General features: G+C 43.4%; 1 protein-coding gene across 8 annotated transcripts in view; it reads right to left on the bottom strand.

Annotated features, from left to right (window-relative positions):
• Positions 1-21,110, bottom strand: part of Dmd (dystrophin) — a 2,209,767-nt gene that overhangs the window by 1,623,276 nt on the left and 565,381 nt on the right. The window lies entirely within an intron of this gene.

The following is a 21,110-nucleotide window of genomic DNA, read 5'->3' as shown; positions in this document are numbered from 1 at the left end:
TTCCATAACCATGTATTCTCAGCAAGGGTTACAGCAGTAGGCATGGGTTGCTTTCTGTGGAGTAGGCCTTAAGGTCACTCTTAAGCAGTTGGCTATCCCCATAAAGTTTGTTCCACTATTGCATTCATAGACACAATTTACTATTTTGTTCATTAATATAACTTGCAAGATTCTTAGCTAGGTAAGACTACCAATGATCTTTCCATCCATAAACACACACCAGCCTACACAGCACCTTCTGTTAGTACAAAAACTAGCCAGCCAGAAAGAAGTTACATGGTCAGTAACAACTTGATTTCTCCATGTCTTGGAATGAAAAGTATGTGGTGTGTTCAGTAATAGGATCTTACCATATACTTCTGGTGGGCAAGAGAGAGCAATGCCAATAGACTGTATTGTTTTGGGATAGTCTAAGGCATCCCTGACCAACAACTCCAGCTGAGAAATTCCACACCTTCCATACCTGGCACCAGGATTTTTATTTAGCAACCCATGGCTTCAAGTATCTGGTTCAAGTATTAACCACTGTGTGGGGTTAAATTATACTTATGAAATAGTAGCTAATAGGATAGTTGATTTCTATATGACTTTTAAGAATATCCTTACAGTTAGTAATTCTTCCCTCTACAACATTTTCTCATGAGGATTGACCTTTTCTTCTTGATCAGTTAATCTGTTATAAAACTAGGAAATCAAGCTAAAGAATATCATTATGGGTCTAAAGAATGGGCTCTGAGTCTAACTCTAGCCCTGGGTAGACAGATAATATTGTGATCTTCCAGGAAATTTAGAAGAAATCTAGTAAGCAGCTTTCAGTAAAGAACCCCATTAAAATTCAAATCAAGTTAGGATGTGGATTATGGTTAGTAAAAAAAAGGATTCATTTCAAATGGGTCTTCTAGCCTCACCTTTGAATGGAAATATTACCCTAAAGAAAGATGTCCATTTCAGAGACTTTAGAAACAGTATAAAGCCTGTCTAAAACATGTAGAACTTCACAGTGGTTTCTCTGTCCACTGTCTACTATCATCCCTGGTAGCGTTTCTCTTCAAATGCTTTCTTCCCTGCCAATATCCACTTCCCGTATTCTCACCTTAAGAATATATAACTTTATTATGCAACAATGTCTGTTTATTTTATCTATTTCATACTGTGTGCCTCCTCCAAATTCTTTCACTGGAGATCATGAAAATGAGAGATGCAAGTGGAGGCCAAAGGAGATTGTACTAAAACCGTTTATTTCAATCTATTTATGATTAGATTTCTTCCACTTTCATAATGGGAAAAAAAAACATGGAGTCCTCTCTCCTGGGCTTTATGTTCCATTTTTTTTAGAATCTAGACCTAACTGATACTCCAATATCTTCTGCATCTTGAAGACTACAGCCTTCAACTGCGAGGTTCAGGTGGCCAGAATAGGTTAGTCAATATCTGGAAACACAAGTATCCATTTGTATGTTGGGGATTGCTCAATGGGCTAAATACTGGGAGCTGGGGATTGTGATAAGTCTGGTTATATATTGAAGTGGATTAAACATCTAAATGTGTCCTGTGGATGGATGCAGATGGGATGGATCCTTTTGGGAGTTTGGGTATTGTCTAAAGCACAATGGAATGTGTCAGGACTATGCCAGTTGGAAGGATTAGAGTCTGCAGAAGCCTAGAGCTATGTCAAGGAGCTTGTGGCAATACTAGGCATGGGCACTGGTTGTGGGACCAATCTAGACATGGCAGAATTGTGGAACAACATGTATCAGATAGAGATGTACTCAACAGGCTAACCATGAAGGAGAACACAGGAAGTCTAGGTATGGAGTAGTTTAGGTGGCACAAGGTGTCCTGAAGGTAGATGTAGGAAGATATGGGTAGTATAAGTACTGGTGTGAGCATTGATTTGGGCTGTAGCAAAAGATGAAATTCTGGCACTAGGCTGGCAACTTGGATTTGGGACCCCTTCGAAGCCTAGAGGCCCCCATTATGTTTCATAGGTTGTCTGACTAAGCTGGGGTACTGAGATAATTCAGCAGGATGTGGAAGAAAGTGTCAAGATTATGTTTGGGGTTGCTCCACAGGCTCAATCCTGCAGAGAACAAGGAAAATCTGAGTACAGAGTTGTGTTGTAGAGATATACAAATGGTCCTGTGAGTCTTGTTACAGTGGTAGGTCATTGCAGGAACTGAGATGTTGCCTAGCACAGGAGCGCACGGTAGGACTAGGCTGCAGCAAAGATTTGGGACCCTGTGAAAAACTACAAGTCACTACTAGTGAGAGCAAGCAGCTATTCTAGGGTTATCTGATGATGTTCCAAGCAGTTTGGACTCTAGAGCATTTGGAAAACAATTATCTGATGCAGATGGGTACTCATTGTAACACGAATCTTAAAAGGTCTAATAACAATAATAAAAAACTCAGAGCCAGATATTGGGGTGAAAGCTGAAAGATCAGAGAAGCGGAAGAAGCCAGCCACAAGTTTTTACCTCTAGGAAATCATCAGTCTCAAGAGAGTGAGTTCTTATTTTCTATTGCTTTATATATCCTTTTCTGCTCTGTCATCTTACTTGCTGGGACTAAAGGCATGTGTGCTTCCCAAGCAAAGGCATGAGATCTCAAGTCTTGGGATTAAAGGTGTGTGCGACCATGCCTGGCTCTGTTCTCAATGTGGTCTGGAACTCCCGAGTGATAGGATTAAGGTATGTGCCATCACTGTCTGGCCTCTATGTGTAATATAGTGGCTGGCTCTGTCCTCTGTTCCCCAGATAAGTTTTATTGGGGTGCACAGTACATCACCACAACCCACCTGTCTAGAATCTCCAGGATATTGGACATCCTGAGCATGGAAAGGTGGATGTAGGCAGCCAAAGCTCCTGTGGTTTGATAAGGGAGGGGTGGTCTTAGTGGGAATTAAGATTCTCTTCTCCAGTACAGGGGGTATTGATGGGACTAGGAATCCTAGAGGTTGCTAGGGGAGGAGGCTGGGGAAGGTTTGGACACTGAATATATGATCTGGCTAGAACAGTCCTCTATGTAAAAACTAGTATTGAGTGGGGGTTTTATTCAACAAGTGAGACCCTTGAGAAGACATGGAGAGTCTGAATAAGGAGTAATGTAAGTATAGTATATACAGAGTTGGATTCTGGTAGTCAGGTTCTAGCAAAAGCCACATGTTAGCTATTGTACAGAAGGATTTGTGAGATTAGTCTGAGCTGTAGGATTTGGGCCTCTATTGCCTAGAAGTCCTTAATGCAAGGGGCAGGAAGCTAGACAAGCCAGGGGTGCTGGCTATTCAATTCAGGCTAGATGCAGATGAATGTGCAAACCAAGTACCACATAGGGCTTGTATACCAAGCTACACCCTGGAGGAGGACATCAGAAGTGTGGGTATGGAGTGGGGTAGGAATGGAAGCACAAAGGGTCCTGTATTTGGGTACAGGTAGCACCTTGCCTGGAGCCTGTATATTGGCTAGAGCATATCTGGAATTGATGGGACTGGGCCGGGGCATGGGATTTGGCAACCTGCTAAAGCTTAGACGTTGCTACTGCAAGGCTCAGTTGATCAGACTAGTCCCGAGTTTGGACTGTGGGAACCAGGACAGATTCAGAAGGACAAAGAAAAACAAGTATCTGGTTGAGGGAGTACTCACCAGGCTATTTGTGGAGAAGGCCTCCAGAAATCTGCATATGGAGTGGGGGTACTGCAGGTGGAACAAAGTGTACTGTGTGTAGATGCAGGTAGGCAGGTCCTGGTAGGACCTGTATGTTGGATACAGAGCAGGAGTATGTAGTGGGAGTAGGCCCCTGGATTTGGGACTATGTTGTAGCCTAGTGATCTCTATAGCAACATGTAGGAATGTAAGTAGCAAGACTAGGCTGGGACACTGGCAGAGCAAAAAGAGCTATGTTTTGGGGGATGAGGAGAAACACTAACTGGTAGGGGAAATATTCACCAGGTTTCAACTTTGGGGAGGACATGGGAAATCTGGATAAGGAGTAGGTTTGTGAATGCAGAGCAAATTTTCAATGGGTGGGTGCAGGTATGTGAAGTGCTGATGGAATCTAGATGCTGCCTATAGCACAGAAGGAGTTGATGAGACTAGGATTTGGTGAAGGACTTGGAAACCTGTAGAAGCCTGAAGCTTGTAAATGCAAGGCACATGTGTCCAGAGTAGGTCAGGCAGCATGTGGAAAATAAGAATTCATTTGTGTGGTAAGGGTTATTCACTAGGCAGAACTGAGGTGGATGTGGTTAGTCTGGTTATATAGTGAGGATGTTTAATCATCTAAATGTGTCTCGTGGATGGATGCAGGTAGGATGCTTCCTGTTGGGAGTATAGACGCAGTCTATAGTACAGTGCAATATGGTAGAACCTGACCAATTGGAGGGATTTGAATCTGTAGAAGCAAGAAGCTATCTACCACATGGAGCTGGTGCCCAGACCATGCATGGGCACTGGTTGTAGGATCAATGTAGATATTGCAGAATGGTAAAAATAAGTATCAGATAGGGAGGTACTCACCTGGCTAACCAAGGTGGAAAACATATGAATTCTGATTATAGAGTAGGGTCGATTAAGTGGCACAAGGTCTCTTCAAGGTAGATGTAGGTAGATGTGGGTAGAGTAATTCCTAGAGGGACCAGAAATGTTGTCTATAGCAAAGGCTACAATGCTGGGAATAGACTGGGGCCTAAGATTTAGGGCCCTGTTGAAGCCTAGAGACTATTACTGCAAGGCAAGAAGACCAGGCCAGTATGGTGTATTGCTTGAGGGATATGAGTTAGATCCTGCAGGATATGAAACAGAAGAATTGGGTTGATTGTTGAGTATTCAATAGGCTAGATTCTGGAGGAGAATGTGGGAAGTCTGGATTATAGAGAGAGGTAGTATAGGCAATACTATGTACTCTGTATGGATGTGGTTAAGGTATGTAGTAAATGAAGTATATGTTAGCTGTAGCTTAGGAATAGGTGGTGGGACTAGGCAGGGGGTAGGATTTTGGACCCTCCTAAAGCCTAGAGGCCCATACTATGTGTTGTAGGTTCTCAGACTTGGCCTGGGTACTGAGATAGATTCATCGGGATGTAGAAAAATATGTATCAATTGTAATTTAGGGTTACTCAATAGGCTTGACTCTGGAGAAAACTTGTGGGATATGGGTATGGAGCTGGATTGTTTAGGTAGCACAAATTGTCCTGTGGGTAAGTCTTGTTACAGTAGATACTGACAGGAACATAGATGTTGTGTATAGCTCAGGAGGGCATGGTGGGACTAGACTGGAGCAAAGAAATTTAGAGCCTGCCAAAAGCTAGAAGTCACTACTAGTGAGAGGAAGCAGCTCATATAGGGATGTCATTGGATATTCATCCAGTTTTGACTCCACTGGCTTGGAAAGACTTATCAGTTACAGCAGGGTAATAACTGTCTAGACTCTGGTAGAGGATTTGGAAAGTCTAGGAAAGGAGAGAGTGATGTATGCAACCAAAGAGCCTGTGGTTTGACATCAGAGGGGTGGTCTTGGTGGAACTCTAGATGGTGACTCCAGCACAGAAGAAGTTGATGGCACTAGGAACCCTAGAGGTTGCTAGTGGATGCTCCTGGGGAAGGCCTGGACACTGGCTATGGGACCTGGCCTAGATCCAGTACTGTATGTAAAAGCAAGTATGGATTTGGGGGGGGTTGTACTCAACAATTTAGACCCATGGGAAGACAGGGAAAGTCTGAATAAATAGTAATGTAGTACAGTCTACACAACGTGACCTGTAGATGGATTCTGGTAGGGCAGGTCCTAGCATAGCCTCGATGTTAGCTATAGTACAGGAGGATTTGTGAGTGTAGTCTGAGATGAGAGATTTGAGACTCTTCTTCTTAGATGTCCATACTGCACAGGAGAGATATGCAGAATAGCCATGAGCACTGGATATTGAACTCAGACTAGATCCAGATGGATGTGCAGAACACGTATCACGTAGGGGCTTATAAACTAAGCCAAATCCTGGAGGAGGACATCAGAAGTGTGGGTATGGAATGAGGTGGTGGAGGTAGCACAAAGGGTTCTGTGTTTGGGTTCAGGTTGCACCCTGTCTAGAGCCTGTATGTTGGCCACAGCACATTTGAAAGTGATGGGACTAGGCTGGGGCATGGGATTTGGGAACCTGTGGAAGCCATCGTGGTGTTATGCAAAGCATAGTTGAACAGTAGGCCATAGTATTGACTTTGGAAACCAAGATAGAGGCAGACAGATATAGAAAATGAAGTATCTGGTTGTGAGGGAGTCCTTAGCAGGCTATACCATGGAGGAGGCCTCAGCAAGTCTGGGTATGCAGTGGGGTAATGTAGGTGGCATAAAATGTACTGTGTGTAGATGCAGCAAGGGCCAGTTCTATAGGATCCTGTTTGTGGGATACAGACCAGGAGTAGTGGGTAGAAGTAGGCCCTGGGATTTGGGAGTCTGTTGAAAACTTGTGGTCACTACTGCATATGCAAAAAAGTAAGTGACAAGACTATGCTGGGACATAATGAGATATGAGCTATGTTTGGTGGAATGTGGAGAAACACTATCTGGTAAGGGAAATATTCATCAGGTTTGAACTTTGGAGAGGACATGGGAATTCTGGATAAGGAGAGGGGTTGTGAATGCAGAACAAATGTTCCCTGGGTGGGTGCAGGTAGTGTAAGTACTATGGGACCCTAGATATTGGCTATACCACAGTGGGAATTTCTGGGATTAGGCTTAGCTGAAAGGATTAGGAAACATGTAGAAGCCTACAGCTTGCAACTGCAAGGTACTGGTGGCCATAGTAGGTCAATCAGCATGTGGAAAAACAATAATCATTGCTGTGCTGGGGGTTACTCACTAAGTTATTCCTTGAGGGCTGGGATATGTGGGAAGTGTAAATATACAGCAAGGTGGTAGAATAATCTAAAATTCTTGAGTGGATGGATGCAGGTATGATAATTCCAGTTGGGCATACAAATGTTGATCTTAACCAAGAGAACATTTAGGGCCAGGCCAGTTGGAGGGTTAGAGTCTGCAAAAGCCTACAGCTGTCTATGGCAAGGATGTGGTGACCATAATAGGAATTGGCACTGGTTGTGGGATTGTGCTATTCTATACTGACAGAACTGTGAAAAACAAGTATGAGATAGTGATGTGCTCCCCAGGCTAACACAGGAGGAGGTCACATGAAGTCTGGTTATGGAGTGGTGTGGTTTAAGTGGCACAAGTTTTGCTGAAGGTAGATGAGGTTAGATGTGGGGAGGGTAAGTCCTGGTGAGAGGAAAGATGCTAGCTATAGCAAAGGATGAAATGTTAGGAATAGGCTGGGGCCTAGGATTCAGGGCCCTCTTGAAGCTTAGAGATTATTACTGCAAGGCAAGGAGTCCAGATGACTATGGGGCACTGCCTGAGGCACATGAATTAGATCCTGCAAGATATGAAAACAGTAGTATTGGATGGTGTGTGGAGTATTGAATAGGCTAGACTATGGAGGAGAACATGGGAAGTTTGGGTATCGAGAGAGGTGGTATAGGCAACACCAAGCCCTATGTGTGGATGTAGATAGGGCAAGTAATGGAGGGAACATAAATGTTAGCTATAGCACAGCAATAGGTGGTGCGACTGAGCTGGGGTGTGGGATTTGGGAACCTATTAAAGCCTAGAGTCCCATACTATGTTTTATAGGTTGTCTGTCTAAACTGGATTACTGGGACAGATTCAGGAGAATGTGGAAAAACATGTATCGAGAATATGTTTGGTGTTACTAAGCAGGCTTGACCCTAGAGAGGATGTGGGTAATCTGGGTATGGACTTGGGTTGTATAGGTACCAAAAAGGGTCCTTTGGCTGTTGTTACAGTGGATCTTGCAGGAAACTAGATGTTGCTTATAGCACAGGAGGCCTTCTTGGGACTCAGTTGGAGCAAAGTATTTGGGACAATGACAAAAGATAGAAGTTACTACTAGTGAGAGCAAAAAGCTATTCTAGGGATGCCACTGGATGTAAAGTATCATCCATTCTGGACTCCATTGGATTTGGAAAACAATTATCTGGTGCATGGGGGTACTCACTTGTCTGGATACTATAGGAAGATTTGAACAGTCTGGGCATGGAGACAGGAATGTAAGCAACCAAAACTCCTGTGGTTTGATGAGGGAGGAGTAGTCTTGGTGGCAATGTAGATGATATTTCCTGTACAGGAGGATGATGGGACTAGGAATCCTAGAATTTGCTGGTGGAGGGCACTGGGGAAGGTCTAGACATAGGCTATGGGACCTGGGGTAAGTCATGCCCTGTGGCAAGCTATGGGGATATGAAATAGACGTCCAGCTATATATAATAAGCTATATCTTGATAAGGCCAAGGGTCAGTCGATTGGGGAAACCAAACATCAAGTCTATTGGTGTTATGCAGCTTAATATTCAGTTGTGCCTTGCTATGAATTCCTTGTGCTCATAATTTTCCTAAAATGTGTATGTATGTGTGATCTCCATTTCAAAGCACCTAGATAGTCAAGTAGATAGAACCTTCTGTCTTTGAGCTCCAGGCTCCCTCTTTAGCATTTGTTTTGGGTATCCGCCATTTGCAAATACCCTCCTTAAGCTACTTCCTAAGATAGGGTCTACCTCAAACAAAGCCTTAAAAGGCAATCAAGGAACAGATATATACCAGGTCATCTGTTAGATGCCTGAAAAGCCCCCTGAATTTAGATAAAATGTCTTTTCTGAGACTACATTGTAGTCTCACAGGCCAAATGCCTACCAACTAGAGGAATAAGCTTTGTTTCTTGTGCAAATCAAGGCCTCCTCTCTCTCTCTCTCTCTCTCTCTCTCTCTCTCTCTCTCTCTCTCTCTCTCTCTCTCTCTCACTGCCCCAGAGAACTTCAGGGAGTTTCCCCTCATCAGGTGCTTCAAGCTGTGATGCAGATTGACTTTATCAGTATTCTTCCCCTGCCCTGTCAAGGAACTGACAGCAGAGGGAAAAATGATGGTTTTAACTTTTAGTGACCTACAGACTTTCCCTACCCTATCACCTGTAAGTTTATAGTTGAACACATTTATGTTAGACTCATAATGCCTTCACCTAACCACAGTAAGGATATATTTCTAGCACATAAATTCCTTTTCTGATTTATCCCAACTGCTAACTGACTCTACTCTTATCTCTCTGCTTTTGGGTTGCAAATGAAATTGCCAGGACCCCTGCAATCTTGTGCTGTATACAAAACATAAGGTGTTACTTCTGAGGATGGGATATAGACCAGCCCTAAGAGAAGGGAACTAGGATTTGGAAAAATTAAGAGAATTGGAACTAGGGAAACTAGGAGAATTGGAACTAAAGGAATTTAGAGAATTCAGGTATGGAAGAGAACTAAGGAAATGAAAAGATCTGAGAGAATTTAACTGGTGACTGAATGATGGTGACTGAGGCATAAACGAATTGAACTAAAGAGCTCCAAGCAACTGGATTCATTCCCGCGCCTATGGTAGTGTCTCTCCTGGGCCCCTAGATTTATATAAATTTAAGGCTGGACCCTTAAATGTTATACAAAAGTGCCTATATGCAAAAACAAGAATTGGTTGGGGGGTTTACTCAACAACTTAACTCAGGAAGATATGGAAATTCTGAATAAGGAATAAAGTGCTATTGAATAAACAAAGTGTCCATAGATAGGTTCTAGTAGGGTAGCTCCTATCAGAAGCCTTGATGTTAGCTACAATTCAGGAGGATTTGTGAGATTACTCTGATCTGAAGAATTTGTGACCCTACTGCATAGAGATCCCTAATGCAAGGGGCCGGGAACCAGAATAGTCAGGGTTACTGGCTGTAGAAATCAGGCTAGTTCCAGATGGATGTGCAAAACAAATATCAGGTTGGGGCTTATATACCAAGCTAGACTCTGGAGGAGGACATCAGAAGTACGTGAAGTGGGTGGGTGGAAGTGGCACAAAGGGTCCTGTGGGTGGGTGCAGGTAGCACCTTTTCTGGAGCCTGTATGTTAGCTAGAGCATATATGTAAGTGATGAGACTAGGCCAGGCCATGGGATCTGGGAACCTGTGGAAGTCATAATGTTGCTACTGCAAGGCTCAGTTGATCAGATTAGGCCAGATTATTGACTGTCAGAACCACCATAGATTCAGAGGGAAGCAGAAAAACAGCCATCTGTTTGTGAGGGAATATTCACCAGGTTAAACCATGGAGGAGGTCTCCAGGTGTCCAGGTATGGAGTTGGATAATGTATGTGCCACAAAGAGTACTGTGTGTAGATATAGGTGGAGGGCCTGGTAGGACTCTGAATATTGGATACAGAATAGGAGTATGTAGTGGAAGTAGGCCCCTGAATTTGGGACTGTGTTGTAACCGAGTGTTCACTATAGCAACACACAGGAATATAAGTGGCAAGATTAAGCTGTGACACTGGTAGAGAGACAAGAGCTTTGTTTTGGGGGATGAGGAGAAACACTGTCTGGTAGATGAAATATTTACCAGGTTTCCATTTTGTGGGAGGACATGGGAAGTCAGGACAAGGAGTGGGGTTGTAAATGTAGAGCAAATGGTCAATGGGTGAGTGCAGGTATGTTAAGTGCTGAGGGAGTCTAGATGTTGGCTATAGAACAGAAGGAGTTGATGGGACTAGGAATGTCTCAAGGATATTGAGAACTGCAGAGGCCTGAAGCTTGCAAAAGCAAGGCACATGTGTCCAGAGTAGGTCAGGCAGCCTGTGGAAAATTAAGAATTCATTTGTGCATTAGGGGTTATTCACTAGGCAAAACCTGGGTGTATATATGGTAAGTCTGACTATGTAGTAAGGAGGTTTATTTATCTAAATGTGTCTTGTGGATGGATGCAGGTAGGATGGTTCCTGTTGGGAGTATAGATGTTGGCTACAGCACAATGAAATGTGGTAGGACCAGGCCAGTTGGAGGAATTAGATTCTGCAGAAGCCTAGAGCAATTTACAACATAGAGCTGGTGCCCAGACTATGCATGGGAACAGGTTGTGGGACCAATCTAGATATTGCAGAATTGTGGAAAACAACTATCAGATAGGGATTTACTTACCAGCCTCACCCAAGAAGTGTCCATATGAAGTCTGGGTATTGAGTGGGGTTTTTATGTGGCACAAGGTTTCCTGAAGGTAGATGTGGGCAAAGTAATTCCTGGATTGAGCATAGATGTTGGCTATAGCAAAGGGTAAAATGCTGGGACTAGGCTGGGCCCTAGGATTTGTGACCACGTGGAAGCCTAGAGACCATTACTGCAAGGCAAGGAGTATAGATGCAATGGAGTACAGCCTAAGGCACTTGAGTTAGATCCTGAAGGATACAAAAACAATATTTGGGTTGCGTGTGGAATATTCAATAGGCTAGACTCTGGAGGAGAACATGGCAAGTTTTGGTTTAGACACTGCTGGTACATGCAGCACCAAGTCCTGTGTGTGGACATGGATAAGGTGAGTAATGGGCAGAAACTAAATGTTTGTTACAGCACAGGAATAGGTGGTTGGACTAGGCAGAGGGACACTCCTGAGACCTAGAGACACCTACTATGTGCTGTAGGTTGTCAGACTTGGCTTGGATACTTGGATATATTCAGCAGGATGTAGAGAAACATATATCAAGAGTACCTTAGGATTACTAAACAGGCTTAACCCTGGAGAGGGTATGGGAAATCTTTGTATAGAGTTGGGTTGTTGAGGTAGCACAAATGATCCTGTTGGTAAGTTTTATCACAGTAGCAACATAAATGTTACCTATAGCACAGGAGGGCATGGTGTGATTAGGCTGGAACAAAGAATTTTGGAGCCTGCCAAAAGCTAGAAATCACTGCTGGTGAGAGGAAGCAGCTAATATAGGGATGTCATTGGATATTCCATCCAGTTTTGATTCCAATGTATTTGGAAAACTATTATCTGTTGCAGCAGGGTACTTACCTATCTAGACTCTAGAGGAGGATTAGGACAGTCTGGGAAAGGAGAGAGTGATGTAGGCAACCAAAGAACCTGTGATTTGAGCAAGGAGGGGTAAGTCTTGTTGGGAATCTAGATGGTAACTCTAGCAAAGGAGGAGTTGATGGGACTAAGAATCTTATAGTTTGCTTTTGGAGGCTTCTGAGGAATGCTTGGATACTGGCTATGGGACCTGGACTAGATCAAACACTGTATGTACAAACAAGTATTGATTTGGGAGGTGTACTCTATAAGTTAGATCCTCAGGAAGACTGGAAAGTCTGAAAAAAAGAGTAATGAATTATAGTCTACACGAAGATTCCTGTAGTTGGATTCTGGTAGGGTAGGTTCAAGCAGGTTACTCAATGTTAGCTATAGTACAGGAGGATTTGTGAGTCTAGTCTGAGATGAGGGATTTGAAACTCTCCTGCCTAGATGTCCATACTGCAAGGGACAGACAACCAGAATAGCCACAGGCACTGGATATTGAACTCAGACTAGATGCAGATGGATGTGCAAAACAATTGCCACATAAGGGCTTATAGGCCAGGCCAGATCCTGCAGGAGGACATCAGAAGTGTGGGTATGAAATGGGGTGGTAGAGGTTGCAAGAAGGGTCCTGTGGTTGGGTTCAGGTTTCACCTTGTCTGGAGCCTGTATATTGACTACAGCACACCTGGAAGTGATGGGAGTAGGCCAGGGAAGGGGATTTGGCATCCTGCAGGAGCCTACATGGTGCTACTGCAAGGCTCAGTTGATCAGATTAGGCCAGAGTATTGACTATGTGAACTAGGATTGATCTAGAGGTATGTAGAAACAGAAGTATCTGGTTGTGAGGGAGTATTCAGCAGGCTATCCCATGGAGGAGGCCTCAGCAAATCTGGGTATGGAGTGGGGTACTGTAGGTGGTACAAGCAGTACTGGGTGTAGATGCAGGTAGGCAGGTCCAGATAGGGACCTGTATGTTTGCTACAGAACAGGAGTAAGTCCCTGCATTTGGGAGTCTGTTGAAAACTTGTGGTCGGTACTGTAATATGCAAGAATTTAAGTGACAAGACTATGCTGGGACACTATAGTGAGATATGAGCTATGTGTGGTGGGATGTGGAGAAACATGATCTGGTAAGGGAAATATTCACAAGCTTTGCTCTTTGGGGAGGACATGAGAATTCTGGATAAGGAGAGGGGTTGTGAATGCAGAACAAATGTTCCCTGGGTGGGTGCAGGTAGAGTAAGTACTAAGGGACCCTAGATATTGGCTATACCACAGTAGGAATTTCTGGGATTAAGCCTGGCTGAAAGGATTAGGAAACATGTAGAAGCCTACAGCTTGCAAGTGCAAAGTACTGGTGGCCATAGTAGAAAAACATGTGGAAAAACATCATTGCTGTGTTGGGGGTTACTCACTAAGTTAATCCTTGGGGGCTGGGATATGTGGGAAGTGTAGATATACAGCAAGGTGGTAGAATAATCTAAAATTGTTGAGTGGATGGATGCAGGTATGCTAATTCCAATTGGGCATATAAATGTTGATCTTACTCAAAAGAACATTTAGGGCCAGGCCAGTTGGAGGGATTAGAGTCTTCAGAAGCCTAGAGCTATTTATACAAGTAGCTAGTAGCCAGACTATGCATGGGTACTGAATGTGGGACCAATCTAGATATCAGAAACGGATGTACTCCCCAGGCTAACACAGGAGGAGACCACATGAAGTCTGGGTATGAAGCAGTGTGGTTTAATTGGTACAAGTTGTCCTGAAGGTAGATGAGCATAGATGTGGATAGGTTAAGTCCTGGTTGGAGAAGAGATGTTGGCTATAACAAAAAATGACTGCTGGGAGACTAGGCAGGGGCCTGGGATGCAGGACCCTCTTGAAGCCTAGAGATCATTATTGCAAGACAAGGATTCCAGACTACTATGGGCCAATGCCTGAGGCACATGAATTAGATCCTGCAAGATATGAAAACAGTAGTATTGGATTGTGTGTGATGTACTGAATAGGCTAGACTATGGAAGAGAATATGGGAAGTTTTGGTATAGTAAGATGTGGTATAGGCAACACAATGACCTGTGTGTGGATGTGGATAGAGTGAGTACTGAAGGGAACTTAAATGATAGCTATAACACAGGAATATATCATGTGGTTATGCTTGGCTGTGGGATTTGGGACCCTACTGAAGCCTGGAGTCCTTTACTATGTGTTGGACATTGTCTGACTAGACTAGTTATTGGGATAGAATCGAAGAATGTGGTGAGTATGGAGAGGGGTTGTGGAGGTAGTACAAAGTATCCCGTGTGTGTGGGCAGGTAGCACCTTGCCTGGAGCCTGAATACTGTCTAAAGAACACCAGGAAGTGATGGGGCTAGTCCAGGGCATTGAGAACCTGTGGAAGAATAGATGGTGCTACTGCAAGGCTCAGTTGATCAGACTACACCACAGTATTAATGGTGGGAACCAGAATAGATCAAGATGGATGTAGAAAAACAAGTGTCTGGTGGTGAGCAAGTACTCACCAGGCTATACCATGGAGGAGGCCTTGGGAAATCTCTGTATTGAGTGGGGTAATGTTGGTGGTGCTAAGAGTACTGTGTGTAGATGCAGGGAGGACAGGTCATGGTAAGACAATATATGTTGGCTACAGAACAGGAGTAGGTGATGTGACTAGGTCCCTGAATTTAGGATTCTGTAAAAACCTAGTGGACACTCCTGCAACATGCAAGAATGTAAATGCCAAGACTATGCTGGGACACTGGCAGTGAGAAATGAGCTATGTTTGGTGGGATGTGGAGAAACACATTCTGGTAAGGGAAATATTCACCAGATTTGGACTTTAGGCACAAATGGAAGTCTGGATAAGGAGTGAAGTTGTGAATGCAGAGCAAATGTTCCATGGGTGCATGCAGATATATTAAGTGCAGAAGGAGAATAGATGTTGGCTATATCACTGAAGGAGTTGCTGGGACTAGGCTAAGCTGAACGAATTGGAGACCTGTAAAAGACTACAGCTTGCAACAAGGTGGCCAGAGTAGGTTCATCAGCATGTAGAAACACAAATATTAATTTGCCTGTTGGGGCTTTTTCATTAGGCTAAATCCTGGGAGCTGGGGGTTGTAGGAGGGCTGGATATATAGTGAAGTGGATTAATCTTTTAAATGTGTCTTGAGGATGGATGCAGGTATACCTTTTGGGTGTATAGATATTGTCTACAGCACAACAGAATGTGGTAGGACCAGGCCAGTTGGAGGAATTAGAGCCTGCAGAAGCACAGAGCTATCTATGGCAAGGAGATAGCGGCCAGAATAGTCATGATCACTTGTTTTGCGACCAATATAGATATGGCAGAATTGAGAAAAAAAACAAGTATCAGGTTGGGAAGTATTCCCCAGTCTAACACAGGAGGAAACCACAAAAATTCTGGGTATGGAGTATGGTTATTTAGGTGGAACATGGTGTCCTGAAAGTAGATGTGGGTAAGGTAAGTCTGGGTGGGAGCATAGATGTTGGCTATAGCAAAGGATGGAATGTTTGAACTAGGCTGGGGCCTAGGTTTTGGGATTCTGTTGAAGTCTAGAAATCATTACTGCAAGGCAAGGAGTCCAGACTACTATGAGGCACTGTCTGAGGTACATGAATTACATCCTTCAGGATATAAAAACAGAAGTATTGGTATATGTATGGAGTATCCAATAGGCTAGAATTTGGAAGATACCATGGGAAGTCTGGGTATAGAGAGGCCTGGTACATATCACACCAAGCCATGTATGCAGATATGGATAGGATGAGTACTGGAGAGAACCTAAATGTTAGCTATAACACAGGAACAGGTGGTGAGAATAGGCAGGGGGTTTGGGATTTGGGAGCCATCTAAAGCCTAGAGGCTCGTACTATGTTTTGTAGGTTGTAGACTAGGCTGGGGTTGTGGGACAGATTCAGCAGGATGTTGAAAAACATGTATCAAGAGTACATTTGGGATTATTCAACAGGCTTGACCCTGGAGAGTTAATCGGAAATCTGGGTAGAGCTGGGTTGTTCAGGTAGTACAAATGGTCCCCTGTGTGAGGATTGTTACATTGGGTCTTGCAGGAAGCTAGAAGCTGCATATACCACAGGAGGACATGGTGGGACTTGGCTGGAGCAAAGGATTTCAGTCCCTGCCAAAAGCTAGACTTTACTACTCGTGAGAGAAAGCAGTTGTTCTAGGGATGCCACAGGATCTTCCATCAGTCTGGACTCCACTGGATTTGGAAAACAATTATCTGGTGCAGACAAGTACTCACCTGTTGAGATTCTGGAGGAGAATTTGGACAGTCTAGGCATGGAGTAGGGTGATGTAGGTAGCCAAAGCTCCTGTGGTTTGATGAGGGAGGAGTGGTCTTAGTGGGAATCTAGATGCTGTCTTTGGCATAGGAGATAGGAGGAGTAGATGGGATTAGGAATCCTAGAGGGTGCTAGTGGCTGGGGCTCAGATAGACCTGACAAAGTGTTTGGGACCTGGGGAAGATCCTACCTTATATCATTCAGGGGGCAGTACACTCACAAATTAAACCCTTAGAAAGATACAGAAAGTCTGAATAAGGAGTAACATAGTGAAGTGTACACAAAGTGACCTATAGATGGACTGTGGTAAGGCAGGTCCTAGCAGGAGCCTAGATGTTAGTTACAGTACAGGAGGATTTGTGAGACTAGTCTGGGCTGCAGGATTTACTGCTAGAGATCCAGACAGCAAGGGGCAAGCACCTGGACTAGCCAGGGCTGCTGGCTATTGAAATCAGGCTAAATCCTTATGGATATGTTAAAAAAAAGTATCAGGTTGGGGATTATATACCAAGCTAGACCCTGGGGGAGGACATCAGAAGTGTGGGTGTGGAGAGCAGTGGTGGAGGTAGCACAAAAGGTCCTGTGGGTGGGTATAAGTAGCACCTTGTCTGGAGCCTGTATATAATCTAGGAAAAATCTGGATGTGATGGGACTAAGCCAGGGCATGGGATTTGGAAACTTGTAGAACCCAAGATGTTGCTACTGCAAGGCTCAGTTGATCAGGGTAGGCCATAGTATTGATGTGGGAACCAAGATAGATCAAGGCAGATATTGGAAAAACAAGTACCTGATTGTGAAGGAGTACTCATAAGGCTATACGATGAAGGAGGCTCCTTGAGAGCTCTGGGTATGCAGTGGGGTAATGTAGGTGGCACAAAGTGTATTGTGTGTAGATGCAGGGAAGGTAGGTCCTGGTAGGACCCTGTATGATTGCTGCAGAATAGCAAGCAGTAGGTGGTCAGAGCATGCTCCTGGTTTTGGGACTCTGTTGAAATCTAATGGTCACTCCTGCAACAGGCAAGAATATAAGTGCCAAGACTAGGCTGGGACACTGGCAGTGGGATATGATCTATGTTTTGTGGAATGTTGAAAAACAGTATGTGGTAGGGGAAATGTTCACCAGGTTTGAACTTTGAGGAGGACATGGGAAGTCTAGATATATAGTGGGGTTGTGTATGCAGAGCAAGTGTTCCACAGGTGGATGCGTGTATGTAAAATGTCAAGGGATACAAGATTTTTGCTATAGAAGAGCAATGGGTGGTGGGGACGTGCTGTGGTTTGAAATTTGGGACCCTGAAGAAGGCCCTAAATCACTACTGCAAGGTGCAGGAAGCCATTCTACAATGGGACATGGGCTATTCTATCTAGAATAGATTGCACTGAATATGGAAAAGCAAGCACAAAGTGCAGATGTGCCCACCTGACTAGACCTTGGAAGGGGATGTAGGAAGTCTGGGTATGTTGTGGAGAGGTATGGGTAGCATGAGGGGCCCTGTTGGTTGATGAAGAGGGTAATACGTGTTGGTAGCCCAGAAGTTGGCTATAATATAGGGAGAGTTGTTCTGACTAGCCTGTGTGTGTCTGGCAACCCTGTTGAAGCCTAGAAGTGACTACTTCAAGGCAAAGAGTCCAGACTAAAATTGGACATTGCCTATGGTTTCCAGGTTAATATTTGGCAGTATGTGGAAAAACAAGTATTTGATAGTGTGTGGCATTCTCAGTAGGCTGGACACTGGATGATGTGAGGAGACTGGTTATAGACTGGGCTGGTGCAGGTGGTGGGAAGGGTCCTGTGGGTGAATGAGGATATTACAGGAACCTACGTGTTGGCCACAGCAAAGGAGGAGGTATTAAGACTAGGCTGGGGAGCCTGATTTGGGAAAGTGTGGAAGCCTAGAGATCACTACTATAAAGCTACATAGCAAAAGTAGGCCTGGGTCCTGGCTTTGTCACACTCACTAGGTCCAGAGGAATATAGAAATAGAAATATTCAAGGGTGTGTGTGTGTGTGTGTGTGTGTGTGTGTGTGTGTGTGTAGTGTTTGTGGAGTGTGTGTGAGTGCACCTGTGCTCATGTGCATGCACACTCACATACATGCCCACTCACACACATGAAGGAGGATCTGTGAAGTCTATGTATGGAGTCTGGTGGTATGGATGTTGTAAAGAGTCCTGTGAGTGGATGTGGATGGGGCCAGTCCAGGAGTGAGCCTAGGTGTTGGCTATAGTACTTAGTGGTGAGACTAGGTGGGATGACAGATTTGGACATTGAGGACAACTGGAGGTAGCTACTGAAAGACACAGACTGCATGATACGTCTGTGGGACCCAGGTGAGATACTGTAAGATGCAAAAAAAAAAAAAAGTATAGCGTGGTAGGGTACAATACAGGCTTGAAAAGGAAGGGGGACATGGGAAATCTGTAAATGAAGTAAAGGGTAGGCAGAGCTAAGTATCCTATAGCTGGCTGTGAGTAGGGGTCTGGGTCCTGGTGGAAGCCCAGATGTTTGCTATATATGGGTTGATAGGATGCTTGACATATATAATGATATTCAAGTACAGAAATGTTACTTGGGAATGATTTTAGGAAAGGCATTCAAGATATTAGCCCAAGATTAAGGAAGACATATTGGAATAAACCATTGAGCAGGGGGAATAAACCACCCATGACAAAGAAAGGCAAAGATTCACCATTGATGGAGGAGCCACAGCCTCGGTTGGAACAAACTGCAAAGCCTGCTGAGGATCAACCCAGTACCTCTGAAGCAAGCTCCTCAACTGATGCTGAGGAAGTAACTCCACCTTTTCAGAAGAAAGGCAATGATTCACCATTGATAGAGCAGCGACAGCCTCTGGTGGAGCAACCTGCAAAGCCAGCTGAACATCAACACTCAAAGCCTGCCAAGGATCAACCCAGGCTCTCTGAGGCAAGCTCCATGAATCTCAAGGTGGATGCCCAATAGATGGCTATCTCAAAGATGGGAAATTCCCATTCCTATAAACAATAAAATTCAAAATTATATTTTTAAAAATAAATGCATTCCAATTTGAAAATTAATGTGTCTTTGTGAGTCACTAATGGTGAAACTGGTAAAGAGGAAGAGAAATGGTGGATGAGAGCAAGAGAGGAAGTTTGGGTGGGTATATGAAAAAGAAGGGATTTGGGACTCACAAGATTTGGGGGCAGACAAGAATCTTGTGGGCATACATGATAAAGGAGGGACTTTGGATGGGTATATGAGAAGAAACAGACTTTGGTATCAAGTGGTGGGGGACCAGAGAAGTAACTTAGGTGATTGTATGATACAGAGGGTACTTAGAGTGGGGATATAGCAAGGCAGGTCTTTGGGGTGCTATAGGGATGAAAGCCAGACAAGGAATTTGACTGGGTATAAAACAAAGAAGGGAATTTGGGTAAGCATATGACAAAGAAGGGATTGAGATTCCTTCTTCCCAAATGACTCTGTGTTGTGATATTAAACTGGCAGAATATACAGTAGATAAAAAAAAAACATCCTGACTTTATAGAAGGGATATGTTGAGAATGTTTAATTCTCATAAGAGTAATTTAGTAACAAGATGAGAAGGGGAAAATGGGAAAAAAGTAATCATAATGCTCTGATGTCCTCATCCATATTATCAGCTAGTCACTAATTCCTTTCTAAACTTGATTTCTTTGAAATGGTGCTTTTATGTCATTAAAATGTAACAATTAGGAATGAAAATATGAATGTAATTAATAAAACTAAAATAAATATATAACAAGAGACAAGACTGTGGTTTTTACATTAAAGAGTGCATATATTATCAGAACCTCAACTTGTAGGAAATGAAAATGTATGATACATATTAGTATAACTTTGTCCCTATTCGACAGCTCTGGTAAAGGAAAATACTTTAAATAGGTATAGTCATGTTCCTCCACTTTAGTTATACTAAAAGGCTAGCACCTTCTTTTTCATATGGTAAAATCTTGTGATTAATAGGAGTACAGGAATAGGGAGCTGAAGTTTGATTCCAAAGAAAAAGGAACAAAGATTTCTGCTGTATGTCGACCACAGGAGTGAGCTTATGGACCAAGGACTCCTGCCTAATGAGTGGGACTTCTTCATCCCAGGAAGAACCACTCTCATTTTCAAAATGGAAAATCATTAAGTTCTTGTTTTTCCCTTATCCAGAACTGATACCACAGCTGAGAACAGAGGTAACATGTGCCCAAGGTCTCTGTGAAAGGGCCAACCAGTCTCACTCATGTACTTGAAACTTTTTCTCACTGCTTTCTATAAATTGGAAGATAGCAACAGTTATTATGGGCTTTAAGTTTCACACATACACACACACACACACACACACACACACACACACACACACAGAGCCAAAATTTAAATAAAATTATTTTACTGTAATACTTTCTGTTTCTTAAATTTAGGTGCCTAGTCATATATGTTTCATAAAATGTTTGTTAATTCTTTGAAAATTTCATACATGCATGCAATATATTTTGACTGCATTGTCTTTCCATTCCTCTAACTGATCCTCCCAGACAAGCCCAACCTCCCTACCCACTTCATGTATATTTTTTTAAGAGTAAGCTACTCAGTCCAATCTCCTCATATAATGATGGGTGTGGAAAATCCACTTGAGCATGGTTGACTTACCACAGATGACACTCTTAAAACTAACTGACTCCTGTTCGCTGCCTTAGTTACTAGTCAATTGATCCAACATGTCCAAACCCACCCCAACAAGGCCACACGTTCCAATCTATCCCAAATAGTTGCATTCCTTGGTGACTAAGCATTCATATTTTTATTCCTGATTTTTGCATTTAAATGATAAAAAACAAACTTCTTAA

The sequence above is a fragment of the Peromyscus leucopus genome, chromosome X (assembly GCF_004664715.2).
Source record: "Peromyscus leucopus breed LL Stock chromosome X, UCI_PerLeu_2.1, whole genome shotgun sequence".
Classification (NCBI taxonomy): Eukaryota; Metazoa; Chordata; class Mammalia; order Rodentia; family Cricetidae; genus Peromyscus; species Peromyscus leucopus.
This window is presented reverse-complemented; position numbering and strand designations above follow the sequence as displayed.